The sequence below is a fragment of the Zea mays genome, chromosome 8 (assembly GCF_902167145.1).
Source record: "Zea mays cultivar B73 chromosome 8, Zm-B73-REFERENCE-NAM-5.0, whole genome shotgun sequence".
NCBI lineage: Eukaryota > Viridiplantae > Streptophyta > Magnoliopsida > Poales > Poaceae > Zea > Zea mays.
The window spans coordinates 126,913,665-126,920,948 of NC_050103.1; positions in this window are offsets into that span (position 1 = coordinate 126,913,665).

The window sequence follows — 7,284 nt, forward strand, 5'->3', positions numbered from 1 at the left end:
CCAAAACCAATTTGCCGATATCTTTACCAAGCCACTAGATGAGAAAACATTTGGCAAACTTAGGAATGAGCTAAATATACTTGATTCTCGAAACTTTGATTGAAACATTGCACATATAGCTAATTTATATACCTTTGATCATGTCTCTTTCATTTGGTACAAATGCATATTTCTTATTCTTCTTGAGCCAAAACTAAGACTAATGTGTTATCAAGTATGTTTCTATACTTAGTCTTAGATTGAATGGAAATTGGAGGATTTGGCAAAGACAAGGCTTCCACTCAACACTCTTACGGTATCACTTAACCTTTGTCGTTACTCCACAAACTCTCAATTGGTATAATCTTTAACTCATATTTCTTTTACCAATGGGGGAGAAAGTTTTAAAGGGCTCTCAAAGTCTCCGTTTTTGGTTATTAATGCCAAAGGGGGAGAGAATATTAAGCCCAAAGCAAAAGGACCGCACCACCACTATTTCAAAAAAATTCGAAATGTAATTTTAATTGGTATTTATTTCAATTGATGTATTCTCAAATTAGTTTTTGATATCAATTGGTATCTATGTTTCACTTGTCTTGTGAAAGTAAAAATTCAAATTGATATCTATCTCAAAACCCTCTTGAAAGCTAAGAGGAGAATTTCATTCGGGGGAGTTTTATTTAGTCAAAGGAAAAGCATTTGAAACAGGGGGAGAAACTTCAAACCTTATAAATGCTTCTAGCAAACTTATTCATATACCTTTGACTATTTGCAAAAAGACTTTAAAAAGATTTTCCAAAAGAATTTGCAAAAACAAAACAAGTGGTGCAAAAGTGGTCCAAAATGTTAAATAAAAGAAAAAGCAATCCATTCATATTTAGTGAGATTTTCAATTGGTTTAACTCCAAGTAACCTATGCACATTCCAAATGCAAACTAGTTACATTTCTACACTTCATATTTTATTTGGTTTGTGTTGGCATCAATCACCAAAAAGGGGGAGATTGAAAGGGAAATGGGGTTAACCATTTCCTATAATTAATTTTGGTGGTTGATAGTCAACACAAACATATGGACTAACTAGTATGTTCTAGAATTCATGTATTACAGGTGCATAAGGTTCAACACAAACCAATAAAAGAATCAAGTTAGGGACACAATTTTAAAGGAGCAAAAGGACTTGAGTGTGCTAAAGAATGGCGCACCGGACAGTGTCCGGTGCACCAGGACCGTACAAGTGTCAATCAGCCACTCTCGGGAAAACGAAGGCGCGCTCCACTATAATTCACCGGACTGTCTGGTGAGCCACCGGAGCAACGGCTATCTGCGCGCAACGGTCGACTCTGACAGATTAACAGTGCAGCGTAGAAGTCAGAGCAGCAAGTCAGAGGGGCACCAGACTGTTGTCATACCCGGTTCTGGGGGCAAAACCGAATGCATAGCATATGTGTGCCGGGATCTATTTCCACACATATGTTGATGTCACAAGTGTAATATATCAAAAGAACAATGCATAAAAATGTAAATAGAGATTATATTAACATATTACACTTCGAACAGACATAATGTGTTAACCTTTATTCATCAAAGTACAGCGAAACTGGGACATCCTTCCACAGGAAGATGACCGGGGGTATAACTAGACTAGCATCCATGGAGTTCAGCATCATAATCTTCATCTGCAAACTTCTAATCAAAATTAAGCAAGGGTGAGCTCACTTATGGTCGGGGCTCAGCAAGTGGGGTGAAAATGCAAGGTAACAAGGTAAGGCTAAAGTTTAATGCGATTGGCATTTTAGTTGGTCAACATTTTATTATCAACACCTGATTACTAAGTATAAGTAATTCCAAACCCAATTAAGCATGAACAATATTCATCAGCATATATATCATCAGCATAAATATATCACCAACATAAGCTCAGAACCACTTGAACCATAAAGGACCATGATTTATTTTCGTCTTCAAGTTCAATTATCATGTGAGGGTCCAGGCTGCTCATAACCGTGAGCACGACTGATATATCAGTTTTACACTCTACAGAGGTGGTACAACTTTACCCACAAACCATGTATCCCCTCTAGCCTGGGTCGACCAAAAACCGTAAACACTTCCGAGGTGAATGGCTAGGGATTCACTATGAGGTTTTCACAGGATACTCTTAATACTAAGCAACCCGCTAAGGTTTCCAAGTCGGTGTGGTGACCCTCTGGGTGAGGTACCTTAGCCAAGAATATGTCCCCATGTTAATGTGAGCTACCACCACTGCCGCTCCCCCTCTTGCCCATATTTCAGGTAAGGTTGCTAGGCACTAAGCATATAATGCTAATTACCAAAGCCAGAGCCATGATAGCACTCGTGGCTACACTTTTTTCCTGGGTGGTCACTCCATGTTCCAATTATCCCAATATGATCTTGCTTAATCATCGGATTAACAACAATAATGTGAACTTACCATTTGGAACATTAATATCATCAGTAGGAGTACCAGCATAAAGTTAAAGTTGTAGCAATAGCATAGCTACTTGATTAGATAAAAACCCAGGTTAACAAGGAATAAGGTTGGAAAGGTTAGGTGTATCTGAATAGGTAACCCATCAAATTATGCATATATATCCAAGAATAAACTTTATTAAATGTATTGTTTGGGATCAGATAGAGTATGTAGAGGGAGAAGTCCACTTGCCTTGCTTATTGAAAACTCGAGATTCTTCCACGGAATAGCACTTGATTCTCAACTATTAGATCAATCACTGAATATCACACAATCAAACAAGAAGAAACAAACATCACTCAATAACATACAACATTCACCGCACGCAAGGCTAAAATAAAGCTTAACGAAAAGAGCATTTGTTTTTCAAAAACATTACACGCAAGGGTTATAATAAAAAGGTATTCTTTTCAAAAATGTGTGATCTATACTTTATAAAACAAGACATGAGCTTAAAAATATCTTAATTAAAATATACAAATATTAGGTTCACTAATTTAATCTTTTATAAAATGTCATATGTGATATGTCTAAGATTAAGGGTTTATAGGATAATAAAAACATGTTATAACAATATTAAACCTTTTTAACTTTTAGAAAAGATATATGTTATATATTTAAGGTTAATGCGTTACAAATACATTATTAATTTATGAAGCATTATGGAACATATAATAAAACATTTATTTGAAAATACCTTAAGATATAAGCCTAAACAGGTTTTATGTGAAAAGATCATTAAACAAATAGTTATATTTATTTTCATTAAGAAAATACATGGTCTAATAGATTTTTATGAAGATAATGAAACAATTAATTATCTTTACTTTTGCTTAAGAAAACACTAGCCTCTATTTTTATTAAGAAAGTTATATACAAAACAACATATAAACTAATATTTTAAATATAAAAGAACATGAACACTAATTTAGTTATTTTATCCTTTAGGAAACATGGATTAAACGTGACTGAATGGTTAATCAAGCCTATATAACTAGATATGAACAAATTGAGATATAAACTTAATTAATAGATTATGCGAAAGGCTAATTCATTAATTAAAGTTTCAAATTAGGAACAAATGATCTAGTTCATTACTAAATAACTTATGTTTCAACAATATAAACTATCATTTACCTTATTATGAAGGTATGAGCACCTAGTTAAGTCATTTTAACATTATTAGAAAAGTTATATGACATATTTTTATTGTAAAGCATATAATTATGGATACTTAAATATGAGACTAAATAAATCTTATGTGAGAGAATAATAAATAATTATCATTCTATTAGGAAAACACTAAATCTATATTTGTTGAGAAAACTACATTCAAACCGATAGGTCATCATTTTAAAGATATGAACACCAATTCTAGTATCTTTAGAAAACTCTATCCTTTCTATGAATAAGCAATTTATATACGCACATGCACAAAACTTGAATACAAAACTAAATTATACTTTATGGATAAATATAATTACTCATCTTCTATTTTATTATGAAACATATGGTTTACAGTTTCTTTTAAATTTCTATTTAAGAAGGATATACTTAAACATCTATAATGAACATTGAAAACATGATATCTATTGAAAAAGTCATTTTAATATTTCTTTTATAATGACCGTAATATAAATTAAACTACAAAAATATGTGAACTGCGCGAAACATTACTTAAAAAATGCTTGTCACATAATTATGGAACTAACAAAACCATTTCTTATTTATTTGGGTTCCAAAATATACATTTTATAATATAAACTATATCAAGGACCAAAACATAATTAAAGGGAGACTATGAGGGGTAGCCAGTAAATTTATATTTTTGTATACATATATAATTGTAAACAACTATCTCTTTATTCTAAAACATAAAGGCTATAATTTTTTTAATTTCTTAATTTGATGACTACATATGAATCGAATCTAACGATCATAAATTAATGAAATGTGCAAATTATTGTGAATGATGAAATAAATTATTTCGCATTAACATATGGAACTAATATTACACGAATCGATTTATTTGCGCTCCAAATAATCGTTTTATAAATTAAAAACGACACATGGATGACTACGCTATTAAACATAGATCGTAGGGGGTAATATTATCTTCTACCTTGGTTCAGTACGAGGAGAGCGGACTGAGCGAAAGAGGCGTCGACGATAGTGGTTTCGACGGCGCTGGCGAGAGAGACTGGTGCAACGCAGGGACCCTCGGTGTCACGGGGCATGACGATGATGTGAGCTCTGGTGAGGCATCGACGAGCAACCGAGTCGACGACGAGCAACGCAGACGAGCGCAGAAGCATGATGCGGGCGTGGGCGTACAGGCGGGATGACGCAGCAGGGACTTCGTTCTTCGGTGTCAGGGAGGCTGAGAGCGGATGATGGCGAGGTCGCTGCGCGAGCTCGGCGTAAGGCTTTGGCGAGCAGTGTTGGACGACAACGAACAGCGATCGACGGAGCTGTGTTCAGCGATCAAGACGTCATGTGGTGTGTTCTCTGGGTGAGCTCCGGCGATAGAACTCGACCACGCTGGCCTGGCTGCGCGGCACGGGAGCGAACGTCCGACGGCTTGGACGAGCTGCACACGGCGCGAGCAGGGCTCGATGGCGGGCGCGTGACGTGGCTACGGGTGCCGGGGTGCTGCGCAGGCGAGCTCCGGTGAGGTGGCGTAACTCCGGTGATGGCGAGCGGGCGCGGAGAGAGAGGAGAGCGTGACAGAGAGAGAGCAAGCTCGGGGGGAGAGAGAGAAGGGGCTCGGCCGCTTTATAGAGGGAAGAGGAGAGAGGGGAGAGGAGAAACGGCGGCTGGCCATCAATGGCGGCGTTATCACCATTAATGGGGAGGGGAGAGGATAAACGGTCGGGCATCGAGCGTGGGTCGGGCGGCTAGGTGCGGGGCGGCGTCGGGCGCGGGGTCCTCGGGGTCGGCGTCGAGCGCGGGCGCGGCGCCTAGCGCGGGGCGGCTCGGGTTGCAGCGCGGCGTGGTCGGGCGCGGCTGCACGCATGCGGCCCCTGGTGGCGCTGGGAGGAAGGGGAAGAGGAGAAGAGAGAGGGGCCGCAGCTCGGGTGGGCCTTAATAGGCTAGAAATGAACGATTTAGATTAGGGTTTGTTTTTTTTCTTTTTAAATATTCAGAATATATATATAAATATACATATATATACACTGCAGGAAAAACTCCCAAAAAATATTAACACAAATAAATATTTGTTTTGTAGTAGAATATTGTTTTAGAAAGAATCTCTTTTAAATAAAAGATCTTCACCAAAAGAAAATAAAGTTTAATAAAAATGGAGCTTTTGCGAGCACTGTTATTTAAAAGTTATTAACATAATAAAATACATATTACAATGGTAATATATTAATAATTCTTTATTATTTTATAAAACGAGATTTTCTTCGTATGATTAAATCAAAAATTGTATTTGCAAATCAATTCAACCAAAATTTATGCTCCAGCATGAATGCTTCAAACACTTGATTAAATTTTATCTATTCAAGAAATTCTTCAAATTATATATATCATGGTTTCCTTATTTGAAAACATAAATATATTTCCTTTCTACTGAAATTTAATAATTCAAATAGGGTTGTTTGAATTTGCTAGATTTAGGGTGTTACAACTGTCCGGTGTGGCACCGGACTGTCTGGTGCCGCAAGAGGACAAAACCCCAACGGTCAACCCAGCTCCAAACCCTAACGGTTATGTGACGTGGTGGCACACCGGACAAGGAATAGTGCATGTCCGGTGGTGCACCGGACTGTCTGGTGCGCCCATCACCAGGAGCCTCCCCAACGGCTATGGAAGTGGTTGAGTGCTATAAATACCCCCAACCACCTCATTCATAACCATCCAAGCATTCCAAACATCTCATTCAATACAAGAGCAAAAGACTCCACTCTAAGACACATCAAATAGATTGAATCCTCTCTTAGTCTCCAAAATCAACTCAATTCCACTAGGGACTTGAGAGAGGGTGTTCTTGTGTTCTTTTGTTGCTCTTGTTGCTTGGCTTGGCCTTTTTCTTTTCTTACTCTTATTCTCAAGTGCTTTGTAAGCGAGGCAAGAGACGCCAAGTGTGTGGTGGTCCTTGCGGGGTCTTAGTGACCCGTGAGATTAAGGAAGAAGGCTCACTCGGTCTAAGTGACCGTTTGAGAGAGGGAAAGGGTTGGAATAGACCCGGTCTTTGTGACCTCCTCAATGGGGACTAGGTTCTTTGGAACCGAACCTCGGTAAAACAAAACATCGTGTTCACTCGCCTTGTTTCTGAAAGCTCTCTTATGAGTTTTGGTGTTTGGATGACAACCCAATTAAAGGACTAACAAGTGTGCTAAGTGTTGAACAGGTGCTTAATGCAAAGCTAATAGGGTTCAACACAAGTGAACAAGCGTGATGGTCCAAAGACTGAATTATCTATAGATAATGAACACTGCTTAAGTGAGACTCGTTGTGCGTAACTCAGAGACAACCGATCAAGCCAAGGATGGAGGCAAGAAGGGCTTCGAGGTACCGAGTGCACGGGAGAAGGTCAAGGAGACCAGGAACCCAAAGCCAGGGGTGAAGAAGAAGACTTGCAAAGTCAAGGTTGATCGAGTTAAGAGTTATGGTGCATCAAGGATCACTACATAAGGACGTGACTTACAACCAATGAGGTAACATCTACAGTTATGTGGTGTAAGTCATAAGGCTCAAGATCAAGCTCGAGAAATGAACTAGGGAGTTGGAGCTCAGATATGTCAATCTAGATCAAGTCAAGTTGACTTAATGGTTTAGAGTCCAACATCGACCTCAAACATGCCA